A 20,376-nucleotide genomic window follows, 5' to 3' on the forward strand; every position below is an offset into this window, starting at 1 on the left:
GATTCAAGCATCGGCCCTAGACGAGGTTGCCAGGTGGATCCTGGTTGGGGTGCAAGCAGGAGTCTGTCTCACTATCTCCTCTCCTCTCCTCTTACTTAAAAAAAAAAAAATATATATATATATATATATATATGGAAAATATTACTGAGAAAATGTGCAAAGGATATAAGTGATGCAAAGAAAGAATACAAATATCCAAAATACATTTGAAAAGATAGTCAATCTTTATTATTCAAAGAAATGTAAATTAAATCATACTTATTGAGTGCTAAATCTGTTACTATTTGAATTCATTTTACTTGAAGTAACTGATTTTTCCCCCCATGAAAGAGGTACTATCATTATCCCCACTTTTACCAAATATGATACTGAGGGAAGAGAGGTTAAATGATTTACCCAAGGTCACACCGTAAGTGTCTGAGTCAGAATTCAGGCCCCAGCAGGCTGGCTCCAGAGTCACATTCTCAACTACTACATTACAGAGATGACACCATGTCTAACCTATTCAATGAGGAATACAAAAAATACACAACCCAGTGTTTCTCGTGATGTGGAGAAACTGGCAATCTCCCACACTGTTGGTAAAAGTTAATTAACATTCTTACATTGAGTGCAACACTTGAAACCATATCAACACAATAAATTAAAAATAAAAATGAGCCTGACCAGTGGTGGCGCAGTGTATGAAGTGTTGATCTGGAACGCAGAGGATGACAGTTCAAAACCCCTGGCTTGCCTAGTCAAGGCACATATGGGAGTTGATGCTTCTTATTCCTTCCCCTCACCCCTCTCTCAAATGAATAAATAAAAAAATCTTAAAAAAGGCACATATGGGAGTTGATGCTTCTTACTCCTCCCTCTCACCCCTCTCTCAAATGAATTTTAAAAAATCTTAAAAAAATAAAATAAAAATGAAAAAAACAAAAGAGTAGTGGCTCCACAAATGGACATTAAACATGCATAACCTTTAACTCAGTCATTACATTTCTTGGACTTTATCCTGAGGTAAGTAGACAAGTGTGCAAAGATCACACATACTGCATTTATCACAGATTGTACATAGTAACAAAAATATTGCAAATAAAAAACCTAACAGGTATACAAAAAGTACAACAAACTGAGCACCAATTATGACCAGAAACTGTTCTAAGCCCCAGGTATATAGTAATGGATAAAAAATAAATTTCTGTCTTCATAAGCTTATATTCTAATGTTGCATGTGAGACAACAAATTATTTAAATGTATATCAAGTGGTGCTAAATGCTATAGAAAAATAAAAGAGAGCAAGCAGATAGGAAAGAAAGTCTGTTACAATTTTAAATAGGGGGTCAGGAAAGGCCCCATTGATAACAGATGAGACAAATAGATTAAATGTTAGAAAATAAAATACATTACAGTATAGCCACATATTGAAATACAATTCAACCACTTACTCTGTATTGGTTAACATGAAAAGATGTCTATAACACACAATCAAGTGAAAAAAGATTCTCATCATACACAAAAAATAGGTAACTGTGTGGTGATAAATGTGGCAATCATTTAACTATATGTACATAAAATCATCAATCTGTACACCCTGAACTTACACAATATTATATGTCAATATCATTTCAATAAAGCTGGAGGGAAAGGTAAAAAAGAATTACAAAACAGTAATAAGGAAAAAAAAAGTATTAAGGTATAACTCTATTGATATAAAATTACATGTGTATACATGCTGATACTTTAAATGTGAGTGAGAAACTCTACACAGGACCAATGGTGCCAAGCAAGGGCTGAGTGCCATGCAAGTGGTACAGGTAGCACTTGTTTATTCTCCCACCCATTTACTCACCCTCCTCCTCACACCTACACTTTGTTCCAGAAAGGATTCTAAGGACAAACTCCCACCAATTTTTAACTCTCCATCCTCCCTCACCCTGTACCTTCCTCTTCCCAGAAGCCAGGCCAAAGATAAGATGAAAGGGATGAAAGTTTAAGATCAAGGTAAACTGAGGGGGCATAAGAAGGATGAAGAGAAACCCTCCCAGATCTGGATGGGATTCCTCTAATTTCAGCACATAGGAAACAGATCCCAAGAGGCACACTTCCACCCTGCTGATATGTGAGACTTAAAACAATGCTATCTGATTCAGAGTCCCTATTCATCTCCTACTTAACCCCAATGCATTGCAGAGCAGCCAGGAGGTGACATTCACAGGGAGGTGACAGACACAGCAGGCCAGTGTTCTGCACCTGGCACAAGGACCTGTATTTCCCTATGAGCAGAAAATGACAGAGCTTAGAACCTCCCCCCCTTCTTTACCCCTTCCCTGAATGCCTGCTCCTAGCAAGCTATCCTGGCTAGGTTAAACTCATGCCCAACCCCACAAACCCACCACCTTGTCACAACTACCATAGAGATTCACACACTTCTCCACTAAGATTCGCAAGCGAGGTCCCTACTAAGAAAGTGGCCCAAGGTGACCAGAAATGCTTGTTTGTTTGGAACACCTTCAGCCTGGGGTGAGAATTTAAGTAACCTAGTGGACAGGGTCCAAATATTTTTCTCTTTGAGAGCAGATTACACTTCTCCCCTTAGCATAAAGCCAAAAACAAAGAACTGGAAGCTTCCCAAAGTTTAATCCATGTTGCTATCCCCTATCTCTTTAGCATGAGGGTAGGAGTAGAGGCACATAAGTAGAGGCAGAGGACCTAGAGAAAGATTTAACTGTTTGAAAGCATTTCTCACATACTCTGTCACCTCTTAGGTACCAATTATATGCCAGGCCCTGTGTTAAGTACTTTCAAATTCTGTAAGAAAAATTTAAAAACATTTTTATCAAACATTCCTACAATGTGCTACTAAATTTAAGAAGCCTAAGGCATATACAAATCCAGCTGTCCTGCTGACAGCTGAATATCTAGGTTTGAAATTAGGAAGAGGATAGAAATCTGTGATTCTATTCTCTTCTGCAACACAGAAGTCTCACTACACACTATCAGCCCACAACCTTCAAGACCTCATGCCAACTTCTGCCTTATTTCCTAGGCTTTCAGAGAGGAAGATCACACACATTCACACTCACACACACACACACACCCTCCAGCACACTTAGCCTGCAAGCAGAAGGAATTCTTCACTAGTGAAGAGTACAAGCCAAGTCAGAAAAAAACAAAAGCAATCATCTCTTCAGAACAGGAAAGTCTTTTCTCTCTCTCTTCACCTCTCTTGCTTCCTTGAATAAGTAGCTTTTGAGTAAGTTCTTTATGCTCATTACTAGAGGATATAAGACATGTCTTCTGCCTTGAAGAATTTATTCCATTTGTAAAGACAAAATCAACACACAGGAAACATGTTATGAAAACGGGGGCCCCAAGATTTCTAGTGCATGGAACTGAAGCACAGAAATGTAAGACAGGACTAAGTGAGGATAAATGGTGGGGTACCCTGATGTACACAGATATCTTCAATTTCAAACACAATCTCCCCTTTTTTTGTTTTTTAGTAAGAGATGTGTTTCACTTCAAAAATATCTCTAAAAACACAAAAATCCCAGATATAAAGTTGGGGATCATTCACTAAACAAAAGGGACCGAGCCTGACCAGGTGGTGGCGCAGTGGATAGAGCGTCGGACTGGGATGTGGAGGACCCAGGTTCGAGATCCCACAGTTGCCAGCTTGAGCATGGGCTCATATGGTTTGAGCAAGGCTCACCAGCTTGAGCCCAAGGTCGCTGGCTCGAGCAAGGGGTCACTCGGTCTGCTGTAGCCCCCTGGTCAAGGCACATATGAGAAATCAATCAATGAACAACTAAGGAACCGCAACGAAGAATTGATGTTTCTCATCTCTCTCCCTTCCTGTCTGCCTGTCCCTATCTGTCCCTTTCTCTGACTATCTCTGTCTCTGCCACAAAAAAAATAATAATAAAAATTTAAAAAAAAGGGGGGGGCCCTGGCCGGTTGGCTCAGCAGTAGAGCATCGGCCTAGCGTGCGGAGGACCCGGGTTCGATTCCCGGCCAGGGCACACAGGAGAAGCGCCCATTTGCTTCTCCACCCTCCGCCGCACCTTCCTCTCTGTCTCTCTCTTCCCCTCCCGCAGCCAAGGCTCCATTGGAGCAAAGATGGCCTGGGCGCTGGGGATGGCTCCTTGGCCTCTGCCCCAGAGTGGCTCTGGTCGCAACATGGCGACACCCAGGATGGGCAGAGCATCGCCCCCTGGTGGACAGAGCGTCGCCCCATGGTAGGCGTGCCAGGTGGATCCCGGTCGGGCACATGCGGGAGTCTGTCTGACTGTCTCTCCCCGTTTCCAGCTTCAGAAAAATACAAAAAAAATTTAAAAAATGCTTAAAAAAAAAAAAAAAAAGGGAAGAAAATCCTGTTACAGTACACGGATAAACCTCAAGAACATTCCACGAGAAAGTAGAATGGTAGTTACCAGGACCTAGGGGGAGGGAAAATGAAGAATTGTTTAATGGATACAGAGTTCCAGTTTTGCAAGATAAACTGTTCTGGCAATCTGTTGCACAATAATGTGCATATACTGTACACTACTGAACAGTAAACTTAAAAATGGTTAAGATGCCTGACCAGGTGGTGGCGCAGTGGATAAGAGCGTTGGACTGGGATGTTGAGGACCTCATCTGGTTTGAGCAAAGCTCACCAGCATGGACCCAAGGTCACTGGCTCAAGCAAGGGGTTACTCGGTCTGCTGCAGCCCCACAGTCAGGGCACATACGAGGAAGCAATCAATGAACAACTAAGGTGTCGTAAAAAAAACTAATGACTGATGCTTTTCATCTCTCTCTGTTCCTGTCTGTCCCTATCTATCCCTCTCTCTGACTCTCTCTCTGTCACTGTAAAAAAATAAATAAAAAAAAAATAAACATGGTTAAGATAGTAAATTTTGTTATGTATTTTTCACTACAATTTTTTTAAAAGGCAATGCACACAGGGGCAAAAAAAGTGTTCAGCAACACAATAGGTATTTAAAAAACAAAAACAAACTTCCAAATATAACAAGTATATACAGTCCTCCCATTTTTTCATACAAATACTAAAGTTAGTATACAAACACTATTCTGCACTTTTATGCAGTTTTCTCTTTAAGGACAGATCTTAGAGATTGTTCTGTGTATGTATGTGTATCTAATTCTTCTTCACAGCTGCATAATATCATATAAAAGGCTTTGTAAGCCAATTTTGTATATTTTTCCTCTCATCAAAATATTCAGATTTCACTTTTTATCCTCCAAGCAACTATGAATGATGACTGTTATTTGCTTTGGTTTGAATTTAATAGTGTTTCACCTTGGCTCATTTCCACTAGGTTATATGCTGACTGTCACTATCACAAGAAATCCCCAAAGATATGAACAAATAAACATATGAGGCCCTGGCCAGTGGCTCAGTGGATAGAGCGTTGGCCTGGAGTATGAATGTCCCCAGTTTGATTCCTGGTCAGGGCACACAGGAGAAGCGACCATTTGCTTCTCTCCCTCTTCCCCTCCCACAGCCAGTGTGGCACAATTGGTTCAAGCATGGCCCTGAACACTGAAGATAGCTCAGTTGATGTGAAGACATCAGCCTCAGGCACTAAAAATAGCTTGGTATTTGAGCATCGGCCCTAGACAGGGCTGCTGGGTGGATCCTGGTTGAGGCACATGCAGGAGTCTGCCTCACTATCTCCCCTGCTCTCACCTAAAAAAAGAAAAAAGAAAAAAGAAAAAAACATGAAATACACATCATCTTCTGAATGTTACAGTCACCCATTACTCCATCATCCTTATAAATAGCTTGTCAATAGTATACCTTTTACTGTGTTTAATTGAGAAAATCTTTAAAATGTATTTTTATATATATACTATTATTATCTAAATAATTTTTTTTAAAAGCACCTCTTTTGCCTTCAGTGTCTGTGAGTTTGCTACTTGGTTTCCTTTTTTTTTTTTTTTTTTTTTTTACAGAGGCAGAGATAGACAGGGACAGACAGGAACAGAGAGAGATGAGAAGCATCAATCATTAGTTTTTCATTGTGTGTTGCGACTTCTTAGTTGTTCAATGATTGCTTTCTCATATGTGCCTTGACCGCAGGCTTTCAGCAGACTGAGTAACCCCTTGCTGGAGCCAGCAACCTTGGGTCCCCAGCTGGTGAGCTTTTTGCTCAAACCAGATGAGCCCGTGCTCAAGCTGGCGACCTCGGGGTCTCGAACCTGGGTCCTTCCGCATCCCGGGAGGGGCTTGGAATAAGCCCGAGAAACAGTCATTGCTGGGCCTTGTAAGCCACAATTCAGACAAAAGTGGGAAGAGAGAGACTGCACCACCACCTGGTCAGGCAGTTTCTTTTAAAGAGCATAGTGAGGTAAAATGAGTGAGGACTCTCGGACATAGATTCAAATCTCAGTTCTGCCACTTCCAAGCTTATCCATTTCTCAGAGCCTCTAGCTTGCCATCTGTAAACCAGGGACTAAACTATCTATCTCCTACATAGGTAAAATTACCATGCAGGACAAAAGTCAATTCAAGAGGACCAAAGTGTTGTCTCCCTCTGTTGAACTAGCAATGCCTGAGGAAGTCATGGAATTGCTTAGAGAAGCGGTAAAGGGCAAGAAGGAATCTGACCAGTTTATGAGAGAAAGAGGACTTCTGGCAGAGGCAACAACACAGGTAAAGGGTGAGAGTTGTGCACAGCCACAAAGCACCAACGAGAAGGTAAAAGGCAATTTAGTCAACAAGTACTTGAGTGTCTCTATGCACTAGGCACTGAAGATACAACCATGAACAAGAAGGTCCCAGCACTCAAAGAGTTTATAATCTAGTAGGAAGGACAGATAAACCAGTAAAAAGTGATAAGTGAGCTAATGGAAGCTAACAGTGGGAAAAATAACATGCATGTGTGAGTAACACAGAGTTGCTAAGTATGGAGTAGCCAGAAAAGACCTCTAAGAGGAGATATTGCTTAACTGAAACTTAAAGGCAAGGGACAGTTAAATGAGATGAAGAGCAGGGTAAAGAGTGTTGCAGGCAGAAGCTATAGCACTGCAAAGGCCATGAAGCCAGAGAGCTGAACAAGAGGTCAAGGTCCAGGAGATGGAGATGAAGGGGGAGGGGCTTGGAATAAGCCCGAGAAACAGTCTTTGCTGGGCCTTGTAAGCCACAATTCAGACAAAAGTGTGCAAGACTATTCATTCCAACCTAACACATTTGGACTTGATTACACAGATAACAGAAACATTATAATAGAGGATTTAAAAAGGAGAGACACACGCTGGGTTGTTTCATAGGAAGACAGTGGAAGCTATATAGATGATAGCCTCAGTGGGAAGTGAGGACAGCTAGAAGACCAAATAAAGACAGCTACATTAGGGCAGGGTCTATGTGCACAGGAAAGAGAGAAACCCTGGAGACAAATCTGAAGTGCAACTGGCAGCCTTTATGGTCTATGTTCTGCCTCCCTTCTGAATCCAAAGTCAAAGCCCCCTATAAATCCGAGAGATTCTGGCCTGCCATGGGAGTCATTAAGACCTTCTACCTCATCTGGGCTCTGCACCTACCACAGCAATGAGGAGATGAGGTGCTGGTACATAGAGACAGTTATCCATTGTCCCCAATGGATGACTACGGTTGCTGGGATCTTAAGATCCAAGTAATGGGCTCAAATCCCCTCTACTTGGCATATCCCCTTTAGGGATAGGGGTTAGCAGAGTCTTCTAAGTCAGAGTTTCTCTGAATATGGTCTGCCGATGATGGCTAGTATAAAAGTCACCAGGTAAGCCAATCAAAATGCAGATTCTGGTTATCAACCCATACCTCCTCAATCAGAATAGCTAGCAGCAGAGACCAAGAATTTGCATTTTAAGTAAGTATCCAGCTCCCCCCAACACTAACCCTTACTCCCACAGGTAATTCTGATGCATTAAAGCTTCAAATTTATTGCTCTAGAAAGAGGGCTAATAGAGGAAAGCCCTACTTGAAGCTAGGTGGCAATGTCAAAACTAGGGGACTAGGTAGAGCCAACAGTCAAGCCAGGAATAGAGTATAGAGAAAAAGGAGTTAGAATGGATTATGAAATTTGAAGGCCACAAATCAGAAAACAGAAGGCAGGATATCAGAACAAGGGGCTCAGAAAGCAGAGGAATCAAAGGCAGGAGCACACACACTCTTGGGGAAATCACTAACAAAGGCCATGATCTCCAGCTCTCATAGGCTGGTTTTCCTAGCAGAGCCCTAAGATGGGAGTGTAGACACCTTGCCTCACACAGGCCAGGTGACTGGGCCGTAGACTTCCCAATATGTATATAGAATCATTCCAACCAAACTTCAAAAGAGAACATGTCCCTCATCAGTAAGTATTGTTTCTATCCCCATGATTCCTGCTCAGCACCCAGCATTATGCCAGCCACTAGTCAGTTTGAAGAGCTCTAGGCTATGTAGAAAAACATACAAGACACCACTAAGGGCTAATAACCAGAACTGCTTTACTTTGGCACATCAGAGACCCCTAATACTGCCATAAACTTAAGGACCATTCCAGGTCGGAAACACTGAAGTCCACTACCTACTTTTAGATCCTACCCTCAGGCACACTCAACCAGTATTCCACTACTCCTTATTCTATATGTTACCAATAAGAGTACCCTATACTCTACACTCCCGTGTCCCTCCCCAAAATTCATAGAGAAATTCCACAGATTCAGGCTGGGCAGAAAGTCCTGAATTCCTAAGACTGCTGAGATCGGTTCCCACACCTGGTTTGGTGAAAGGAAGTGGCCTGAAGGAGTGCTCACCCTATCTGAAAGGATCATCTGGACTGCTGCAGGCTTCTGTACAGGCAGCTTGTTTCAAGGATGAGTTAGTTCAACCTAGCATATTTTTAAAAAGTGAAGGTAGGGTAGGCTCTTAGGAGCAGAAACTGAAGTAGGGGAAAAAGGTAAGGTAGAATTTCTTGAAGAAAATTAAGGTACAATTTGACTATAAATAGCACATAAAATACCAACAAAGTAGGCCCTGGTTGGGTAGCTCAGTGCATAGAGTGTCAACCCAGCACACCAAGATCACGGGTTCAATCCCTGGTCAGGGCACATACAAGAAGCAATCAATAAGTACACAATTAAATGAAACAAGTAAGTGGAAAAACAAGTTGATGCTTCTCTCTCCCCCCTCCCCTTCCTCTCTCTTTTACAAAGCAATAGAAAAAATTTTTTTAAAAGTAAAAAACAAAGTAATATGCAATCTAGTTCAAACCCTTATATGTCAACTACCTAATGCTTCCTATAATCCAAAAATTGGTTCCACACTAAAAAGCCAAGAATGCTAAAAGACTGATTTAAGTAATCCCCAAGATTATTTATGGTCCTAATCCTGAACTGCTTGCTCTGATTAGTTCACCCACTATCCTGATTCTCTACATTTCTAACCTAATGATTCAGCTTCCTGTTTCATCTTTGCCTCACCTTATCCCTAAGGCCTTTTCGCTTCCTTCCTTGCTTGCTTAGGATTCCAACACAACTCTCAGTTTCTGCCATAGCCATTAGGAATAAATAATCGGCCTACCTAGATCCTTAACCTTTGTCCTCAGCCCTCATGCCTCCTTCATGGACAAAGTTCTCTGTTGGACTTACTCTGATTTTATGAATGTCTCAGAGAGAGACAAGTATGTTTAGATGGTTCTTCTCAAGAATGTTAGATGATTCAGCCAGGCAAACAGTGGCGTCACCCAAGATGATGGAATAAGGAGAATGACAATGAGCCAGGGCCAAATGATTAGACCTCGCCCTGACATTCTAAGACATACTTTGTTGCCCCTCAGATGATACCACTGGTATTCTATCCTCCTACTCACCAACCTCCTCAAGGGATCCTTCTATCCCACAGCAGCTAGAACTAAGAATACATAGTGGGCAAGACATGGGCCTTTGTCCAACAGAACTTCCCATCTAATTAAGAAGACAAATAGCTCTGGCTGGATAGCTCAATTGGTTAGAGCGTCAACATAGGGTTGTAGGTTCGATCCCCGGTAAGGGCACATACAGGAACAGATCAATGTTTCTGTCTCTCTCTTTTCCCCCTTCCTTTCTCACTAAAGTCAATAAATTAAAAAAAAGAGAGAGACAAATAATTATAATATGTATGATAATTAAAGGCAATATTTGAGAACTGTAAGATTAAGAAGGCTAACCTTAGTCAAAGCTCAGAGTATCGTCCCGATATACCAAGGATGCAGATTCAGTCCCTGGTCAGGGCACAAACAAAAATCAATCACTGAATGCATAAATAAAATGAAAGCATTAATCGATGTTTCTCTCTCTCCCTTCCTCTCTCTATAAAATCAATCAATACAAATTTTAAAAAGAAAAAGGCAGCTAGTAAGGTGAAGTTACACTTAAGCTAAAACCTAAAGAATAAATAGGAGATACCAAGGCAGTGGCAGGGCACTTGAGGAAGTATGTTTTAGGGAGAGGGACCTTGGTAGGTAGGACCTTGGTATCCTGCTCACAAATTTTAGGAGATATTTCAAAATGAATATGAAGTGATAAAAAAAAGCATTTGGAGCCTGACCTGTGGTGGCGCAATGGGATAAAGCGTCGACCTGGAACACTGAGGTCGCCGGTTCGAAACCTTGGGCTTGCCTGGTCAAGGCACATATGGGAGTTGATGCTTCCTGCTCCTCCCCCTTCTCTCTCTCTCTCTCTGTCTCTCTCTTTCTCACTCCTCTCTCTCTAAAAAAAAATCAATAAATAAAAAATATTGAAAAAAAAAGCATTTGATTTTTTTTTATTAAACAAGAACATCAGAAAAGCAAACGACAAGCCAAGAAAGTTGTTCAATTATGCAAACGAGGTTCAAAACCAACTTTTATTTCATTGCTGAAAATGCACTATACAAAAGGCTGCAAGTACTGGAGTATCTGCACATTCCCTGATCGCCTAATTTTTGTGAGCAGGATACCAAGGTCCTACAGCAAGAAAGCAGATCTGAAGAAATGGGATGAGCTGGTGGGGTGGAAAGACCAAGGTAAAGAGTATATTAAGAGGCAGATGAGCCTGAGCAGGCGGTAGCGCAGTGGATAGTGGATAGAGCGTCGGACTGGGACACGGAGGACCCAGGTTCAAAACCCCAAGGCTGGCCCTGGCCGGTTGGCTCAGCGGTAGAGCGTCAGCCTGGCGTGCGGGGGACCCGGGTTCGATTCCTGGCCAGGGCACATAGGAGAAGCGCCATTTGCTTCTCCACCCCCTCCCCCTCCTTCCTCTCTGTCTCTCTCTTCCCCTCCCGCAGCCAAGGCTCCATTGGAGCAAAGATGGCCCGGGTGCTGGGGATGGCTCCTTGGCCTCTGCCCCAGGCGCTACAGTGGCTCTGGTCTCGGCAGAGCGACGCCCTGGAGGGGCAGAGCATCGCCCCCTGGTGGGCAGAGCTTCAACCCTGGTGGGCATGCCGGGTGGATCCCGGTCGGGCGCGTGCGGGAGTCTGTCTGACTGTCTCTCCCTGTTTCCAGCTTCAGAAAGAAAAAAAACCCCGAGGTTGCTGGCTTGAGCCCGAAGGTCGCTGGCTTGAGCCCAAGGTCTCTGGCTTGAGCAAGGGGTCACTTGCCCTGCTGTAGCCACCCAGTCAAGGCACATATGAGCATACAATCACTGAAAAACTAAGGAGCTGCAACAAAGAATTGATGCTTCTCATCTCTCCCTTCCTGTCTCTCTGTCCCTATCTATCCCTCTGACTCTTTCTCTGTCTCTGTCAAAAAAAGAGGCAGATGATGCTGAAAACCCAAAGAAGTGCCTCATAAGACATATGAAACTGTTTTATCATTCACTTAACAAGTATTCACTGAATATACAGTGTGCCTGACACTGTCTTTGGTGCTAAGAATATAGTAACTAAAATAGTCAGTATCCCTGTTTTTCAAAGAGTTTACATTCTCACTGGAGGGGACTATACACAAATATATGAATTAATCATAAAAATATCACATATTGCTAAGTGCTATACAAAAAATTAAAATAGGTGATGTTACAGACAGTAACATCATTACTTTAGAATCATTAGGTGGTCAGGGTAAAGCCTCTCAGAGGAGATGACATTTAAAAGCAGGTATCTTAATAAAAAGGAATCAGCCATTCAAAGATCAAAGGAAAAAGCATTCTAGGTGGGACTAATAGTACATGCAAAAGTCCAACAGAAATATTACTGAAGGTTTTTTAAGCAAGGGAGTTAGATCATGATCATTCTTACATTTTATAAAGATCACTCTGGCTGCAGTGTGGAAAATGGAACGGAGACAGAGACTGTGAGGAAGGGAGGAGAGATGCACAACAACAAGAGATAACAATGACAACTAAGAGCACAAAGAGAGGGAGGAGGAAAAAAGGGATGGAGAGGGGAAAAGGGAGAGAAGTGAGGAGGAGGAGGAGCCAACAATGATGATGATAACAGCTAACATTCACCCAGAATTACTAGGTGCCAATTCATCCCTAAACTAAGTATTTTATATGTATTAACTCATTTAATCCTCACAAATATTCTATTTTATAAACTAGGAAACTAAGATACAGAATAGTGGCAATGAAGGAGGAAAGAAAGCATTCCAGAAGGATTCAAGAAATACTGGGAAGGACAAGTCCTAGTGATAAGCTGGTTGTCAGCTGTGGAAAGGGAAAGGAGAACTTACAATTACTACTAGGCTTTGGGGCCTAACAACTACATGGCTCAATGGTGCTATTTACCACATGACAGGACACTGGACGAGAAGGAAGTAAGGAAGAGCAGGAGGATGCATTTTGCCAAGTCTGCACAACAATCCAGTGGAGTGGTCTGTATGAGCAGTTGGATATTGTGGTCTGGAGAAAGATTTGGGCATCATCCACGTGTAGATGGTAACTGAAGCCATCAGACAGGCTGAGATCAGCTAGGGAGAATATAAAAGGGGGGAGGGAGGCTTAGGAACAGAATGCTGGCATTTAAAACACAAGAATCATTCATAACAACAAAAAACTGGAAATACCTCAATGTTCTTGATAGGAGAGTAGCTAAATAAAACACAGTATATCTACTCTATGAAAGATACAGTAAGCATCTTTACATACCAACATGGAATATTGTCAAGGCATATTACTGAATCAAAGAAGGAAATACCAGAACAATATATAAAATGTATCCCCATCTGTGTAAATAAAACACAAATATAATGCTTTAAATTTTTTCTGGCCCTGGCCAGTTGGCCATGGTAGAGCGTCAGCCCGGCTTGTGGATGTCCCAGGTTCAATTCCCAGTCAGGGCACACAGGAGAAGCATCCATCTGCTTCTCCACCCCTCCCCCTCTTGCTTTGCCTCACTTCTCTCCCTGCTCCCCACAGTCACTGCTCCACTGAAGCGAGTTGGCCCCAGGCACTGAGGATGGCTCCATTGCCTCCACCTTAGGAGCTAAGAAGAGCTCAGTTGCTGAGCAATGGTGCAATGCCCCAGATGGGCAGAGCATCACTCCCTAGTAGGCTTGCCGGGTGGCTCTCGGTCGGACGCATGCGGGAGTGTGTCTCTCTGCCTCCCCTCCTCTCACTAAATTAAAACAAATTTTTTTTTCTGAGCTCATACATATAGATGCAAACATACAGAAAATAACTTTATATGATACATTCGAAATCACTTACAGGTACCAGTAATTCCATGCTTTATCCTGAATCCTTGGCCTTAGGCTAAGCCTTGGCCATCAATCCCTTAGCCTGGCCAGAGCCCCAGGCAAGGAAGTCAGACACCTAAGTCCTAAACAAACATGGAAGAATGAGTATAGATGCCAGCATCAAGGATAGGGATCAGGTAGACTTGCTTGCTGGCCAGCAGAAGTTTCAAATGGGAAAAGGTATATGAAGGTCTGGAAGAAGCTCTGCAATGCTGGCGAATGGGACTACGGGGCAGTCAGGCCAAATCAGGTGGAAATGGAATAGGGTAAATTGAAGAAAGAGCCAACTGCACTTATAAAAATTCCAAGTGAAGTGCTCTAATATGGTAGAAACCAGGTTTACAGCAAAGGGAAGAAGGAAAACTGCATTCTGTAAAGGGGTTCAGGAGTGGGACATGTGGGGTATGAGTCTAGAGGTATCTAAGAGTCAACTCATATCAGAATAGCAATTCTAGGAGTCATAGGATAAAAGTTTAGAAGCTGGAGCAACAGAGTAGCCAGGGACTTGGTTCCTTCCTGAAAAGAAAAGAGGTTTTACAAATGAGGAGAAAAAACACTGAATAAAGCCTTTCTTCAATAAACCAAAAGCAGAGAGAGAGGAGAAAGGACACTGAATGAAGCCTTTCCTTCTTCAATAAACCAAAGGCAGAGAGAGATCAGGAAGATCTCTGGAGACTGCTCTTAACTTTCAACCTTCTGCAGATGAAAGACAATGTATTTGGTGTATATGTTTTCCTGGTCACCCAAAGAAATGATACTACCTAGGTCTTAAGCAAGGCTGATTCACCATCAATTAGTCTATATCACAGCTGACTGAGCCTTACATCTCACACAGTCACATACCAGACGGCTCCAGAAAGAAAACAACCTGGTATGAGCTGTCAAAGTCCTCCCAGGTACCTGACCTCGCCCTCTGTGGTAGGTTTCATTTCAAAACTGAAAGGGACTGAAGGGCTGGGGAAACCCAAAGATCAACAGAGCCAGGAATGGGTGATTCCCAGCAGAACAGTGTCCCAGGCAAGAGCTCAAAACAGAAACCAGACCACTGATAAGACAGTTTATGATATGTCTCCAAGCCTTCAGATGACATTTTTATGTTTTCTAGTATTTACAACAGGGCATGACCACGCTTATCCAACTCCTGATAACTAATGATGTAATCCTCCAAGTGTTCAATCACCTCCTTGGCTTTATTAAGTTTTAGAGCTTTGGGATAGCTCTAATAACTAGGATACCAGGGGACTGGTGAATTTTTCAGTCCCTCAAATGGGCCACATTTTAATCATAATAAATTTAATCATTCTGGCCCTGGCCAGGTGGCTCAGTAGATAGAGTGTTGGCCTAGTGCATGGATGTTCTGAGTCTGATTCCCAGTCAGGGCACACAAGAGAAGCGACCATCTGCTTCTGTCCCCCTTCCTCTCCTCCTCCTCTCGCTTCCCTTTTTGCAGCCAGTGGCTCAACTGGTTCAAGTGTCAGCCCCAGGCACTTAGGATAGCTCAGTTGGTCCAAGCACATCTGCCTCAGGCACTAAAAATAGCTTAGTTGATTTGAGCATTGGCCCTAGACAGCAGCTGCCAGTTGGGGGGCATGCAGGAATCTGTCTACCCTCTTCTCACTTAAAAAAAAAAATGTAATTAATTTCTTATTCCTTCTTTATCTCTCCACAAACCCTTGGCAAAATTCTTATCTCACTAAAAAATTTCCAAGTTGTTCTGATGGCCCTCTCATTAGAGCAATATTCAATACAATTAAAGTCTAGCTCATCAAAGGAGTCAGGTTATTTGGTTAAGGTTCATTTTTACCTAGTTGAATGACTGTGGGCTCAGTTTCCTCATTTATAAAGTAAGGAGGTTGGAAACACATAGAAGGAAAGCAATAAAACTTCCTTGAACTAAGAAAAAACTTAAGTTTTTAAGTCTATAAGTTTCATCATGTAGCATGCAGAGTTATCTTTAAAAAGACACACTCTAAGCATATCATGATGAAACTCAAAATAAAGAAAAAATTTACAAACTTCCAAAAACAGAGAACAGGTTATTATTTACAAGAAAAAAGTATCCTATTGGCATAGGACTTTTCATCTGTATCACTAGAAACTGAAGATAGTAGAAAGCTGCATACAGACTTTGTAGAGACTAAGACTTCTATCCAAGAATCCTAAATCCAGACAAGATATAATTTATACACATAAAGACCTTGAAAGAATCGTCATCCATGCCCCTTTTCTAAGAAAAGCCCTCAAGGAAGTGTCCTCATGAAATTAATATTTAAAATTGGAACAAAGCTGGGAAAGAAAAAGTGTACACAGATGTTTCCTCTCCCTCTAAAAAAAGCCTTTCAATGAGGTTGTGCCAGGTGACTTCCAATAGCCTTTCTGAGTACAGGCAAAAACTCTCCTGTATACAACCGGCTCTGGGAATCTTGGCTTGTGAGTAGTTCATCACCTAGTGGTCTTATGAAGTAAATGCAGTTTCCTCAAGTGCCCGGATAAACTTCCAGCCATTTTGTGAGCTCTGGCTGTGTACAGGGCAGCAACCTGATGTCCTAGAAATTACAAAAGTAGGAGGCTACTTCCAGACTCATACACAATTGTACAGATTCAGCTCATTATCCATTCATTCTCCAAAACCGTGGAATTATGTCCAACTTATCATAAGACATAAAGCGTTTATTTGTTGCAAGGCTATACTTGCAAAGTAGTAAAAGATAGCGAGTGCTTTTGCACAAACCAATCTGAATTAAATACAAGTTTAGATGCTACAAGAATGTGCTTACTTTGGCAGCACATATACTAAAATTGGAAGATGCTACAAAAAACTATAAATATTCCTTATAAACAGGGAGACTCTCTTACAACATTCATAAAATTATATTTCTCCTGTATGGTTCCAGGGGACAGTCTTAAAACTGGTAAGTCATCTCATAAGATTACATTCAAAACAAGAAATAATTTCCTACCAATGAGAGCTATTCAACAATATAATGAGATTTCTCAAGAAGTGAGCTCCCGGCCCTGGCCGGTTGGCTCAGTGGTGGAGCGTCGGCCTGGCGTGCAAGGGGTTCCGGGTTCGATTCCCAGCCAGGGCACACGGGAGGGGCGCCCATCTGCTTCTCCGCCCCTCCCCCTCTCCTTCCTCTCTGTCTCTCTCTTCCCCTTCCGCAGCGAGGCTCCATTGGAGCAAGGATGGCCCGGGCACTGGGGATGGCTCCTTGGCCTCTGCCCCAGGTGCTAGAGTGGCTCTGGTCGCAACAGGGCGATGCCCCTGAGGGGCAGAGCAGCCCCCTGGTGGGCAGAGCGTCGCCCCCTGGTGGGCGTGCCGAGTGGATCCTGGTCGGGTGCATGCGGGAGTCTGTCTGACTGTCTTTCCTGGTTTCCAGCTTCGGAAAAATAAAAAAAAATAAAAAAGAAGTGAGCTTCCTGGCAATGGAAGTATTCAAAAGAACTTGGATGATCACCTGTCAGGGGAGTGATAAGAAAGCATTCCTGTAATCAGCTGGATGGCAGTCTGAAGACAAAGAACTTGGCTGTATCACTGCAAAGGCCCTTCCCAAAACCAAGGGTCTATCATTCTAAATAAAACAAAAACAAAATAATCAAACAAAATCCACAAATAAAGAGTCCTCCCTTTGTTTTATTTTTAAGGTCCAACCAGACATTAAAACTTAGTGGATTTGATACCACTTTCCACTTGAGTAAATATCGACAAAGTATTTAACTCTATTTGCTTCACTTTCATTATCTGTAAATGTAGAACAAGTACCTATCACATAATATTACTATGAAGATTAAATAATACTTTCTACTGTACTTAAAACAGTGCCTATCATATAAAAAGTGTATAAAACTAGCAGCTTGAAAAGGAAAGTGAGCTGGGGTGGGGGGAGCAGTTTGGAAAGTGAAACTTAAATGTGTTGCTTGTTTTAGTTATCTGTACCCAACATTCAACCAAAGCATTCCTGACTGTTGCTGGCCAGAGGCTAGGTTCCCTTGGCAACCAACCTCAAAAAGAGAGACCAGATCTACCTTCTTCAGGAAGGTGGCTCCCTCTCTGCCCTAAAATTTTCCCTATACAAAGCAGACTCCCTAAAACCTCACAAATACTACTGCTTCAAAATCAAGGCACTGGAAAAAAGAAATCAAGAAGCTGAGCTGGTGTTACCTTCCTCCCTTTAGATCATCAGTTAGAAGGGATCTCTGAGACAGTCTAGAGTGACACATTTGTTTAATGAATAAGGACAATAGGCTGAGAAAAGTGAAGTCCTATACTAGGCAAGTTGATGGCAGTGTCAAGACAGTATCTCAGCCCAACAGTCAAAATCCTCCTACTTGTCCAATGAGGAATATAGAACTGGCCCTACTAAGCCACCAGGCCCATACTACGGCCTTTCCAGGTAAGGGAAGAATAGAAGGAGAGTGCAGAGGTTAAGAGTATGGACTCTGAAGCCAGACTGCTCATTCAGATCCCAGCTGTACCACTTACTATGAGACTTTAAGCACATTTCCTAACCTCTATTTGTTTCTATAAAATAGGGATAAGAGCAACTATTTTACAGCATTATTTTAAGGATTACATGAGATAATCCCTGTAAAATGCATGGCACATAGAAAGTGTTCAATGTATACACTGCTCTGCTTCTCATAGTTACTAGTTATATTAAGAGAAACAATCTCACTCACAAAAGAGACCAAACAAGCTTCTACCTCTGATCCAAAGAGCAATGGGAAGGGCACAGGGATTTATTTTGCGCAATTTCCTGGCCCTGGCCAGGGAATACCCTATGAGTTAGTTATGGAGAAAATCATCATTAACCTATCATTCATTCTTTAGATCTAGGGTTGAATCAACTCAAAGAATAACCAAGCACATGCTATGGTGATAAGATGCTTAAGATCACAAATGAAGATTAGGTAGGTCCAAACCTAAGCCTGACCTTTACATCTATGCACATCTCAAGTTGGACAAAATGCAGATCTTATCCAGTCTTTTCCCCTCAACGCATAAAGGTGGTGTGTGTAATGGTTAAGAACAAGAGTTCTGTAGTCTGACTGCCTGGGAGCAAATATCATTATTTATTTGCTGTATCACTTAGGCACATAACCTTACCTCCTTCAAAGCCTTTGTTTCTCCATCAGTTAAATGATAATAACAACTATTAATTATGATAATAGCTGACATTTGGTGAGCACTATGTGCCAAGCACGTTACATGGCTTATATCACGGAATCATTACAACAATCTTATGAAGCAGGTACTGTTACTACCCTCATACAGATACAGATGAAGAAAATGAGGCAGTTTTCTTATTCAAGGCCACATAGCTAGTTACTGGCAAAGCTGAGATGTCAGTGCTGATCTGACCTCAGAGTCTATGTTCCTTACTCCTAATACATCTCTACTTCTCATAGCACCAGCCTCAATATGGTGGTTACAATGCTAAAAGACAATCCACACAACGTGCTCAGCATACTGCCTGGTAAGGTCAGCCATTAATATTGCTATTATCATCATCACAGATCCCTTTGAGCCCCTCTCAAATACTATTACCTCCTGAGTTCTAATTTCATCTAAAGGAAAATGGTTATTTTCCTGCCTAGATACAAGCAAGCACACTGGGCAGCATGGGGTAGAGTTCTACCATTTCACTTCCTTCATACAATGTAAGTATCTGGGCGGAGAGACAAGGAAATATTTTCTATAAACCTGCTACTCTATAAAAAAAGCAATATATTAATTAGTCTTTGTTTCCAAAAACAAAAGCTTCACTGTTCTCATTAGAAAAAAAAATGGGCTTATTAAAATTATTTTTTCAGCCCTGGCCGGTTGGCTCAGCGGTAGAGCGTCGGCCTAGCGTGCGGAGGACCCGGGTTCGATTCCCGGCCAGGGCACATAGGAGAAGCGCCCATTTGCTTCTCCACCCCTCCGCCGCGCCTTCCTCTCTGTCTCTCTCTTCCCCTCCCGCAGCCAAGGCTCCATTGGAGCAAAGATGGCCCGGGCGCTGGGGATGGCTCTGTGGCCTCTGCCTCAGGCGCTAGAGTGGCTCTGGTCGCAACATGGCGACGCCCAGGATGGGCAGAGCATTGCCCCCTGGTGGGCAGAGCATCGCCCCTGGTGGGCGTGCCGGGTGGATCCCGGTCGGGCGCATGCGGGAGTCTGTCTGACTGTCTCTCCCTGTTTCCAGCTTCAGAAAAATGAAAAAAAAAAAAAAAAAAAAAAGAAGTAAGACTGGTGCCATTTATCATTATTCTATTTGACAAGTGCTGAAACTGAGGTTCAAGACCAAACAGCTAATAAGTGGATAGTCAGGGATTCCAGAAAAGAATTTTCAGATATGGAAGAGGAAAGGATAGTAAACTCTTTAACTTTTCCTGACAGGAAATGGCTATGATAGAAGGTTCCAAGGAGTTACCTAAAAATAACTGATAATGGAATTTTAAAGACTGATAATGGGATTTTACCTTAAAAGATTGATCATAGGATTTTTTTTTAATATTTTATTTATTGATTTTTTAGAGAGAGAGGAGAGGAGTGAGAGAGAGAAACAGAGAGAGAGAGAAGGGGGAGGAGCAGGAAGCATCAACTCCCATATGTGCCTTGACCAGGCAAGCCCAAGGTTTCGAACCGGTGACCTCAGTGTTCCAGGCCAACGCTTTATCCCACTGCGCCACCACAGGTCAGGCTGATCATAGGATTTTAAAGAAACTCTTGCTGTTAACAAGATCAGA

The 20,376-nt window shown here is 42.4% G+C and overlaps 1 protein-coding gene across 7 annotated transcripts in view; it reads right to left on the reverse strand.

The window, feature by feature from the left end:
- Positions 1–229: 229 nt before the first annotated feature.
- Positions 230–20,376, reverse strand: part of C3H2orf42 (chromosome 3 C2orf42 homolog) — a 170,856-nt gene continuing 150,709 nt past the window's right edge. For 3 of the 7 annotated variants that reach the window (XR_010730305.1, XR_010730306.1, XR_010730303.1), the window contains exons 4-6: positions 12,701–12,882; positions 10,162–10,215; positions 230–5,684 (exon numbers count right to left, since the gene is read on the reverse strand). The gene's annotated coding sequence lies outside the window, so the exon portion shown is untranslated. The remainder of the gene's footprint in view (positions 5,685–10,161; positions 10,216–12,700; positions 12,883–20,376) is intronic. The other 4 variants (XM_066267326.1, XM_066267324.1, XM_066267325.1 and 1 more) reach the window with 2 other exon arrangements.

Source organism: Saccopteryx bilineata, chromosome 3 (assembly GCF_036850765.1).
Source record: "Saccopteryx bilineata isolate mSacBil1 chromosome 3, mSacBil1_pri_phased_curated, whole genome shotgun sequence".
Taxonomy (NCBI): Eukaryota; Metazoa; Chordata; class Mammalia; order Chiroptera; family Emballonuridae; genus Saccopteryx; species Saccopteryx bilineata.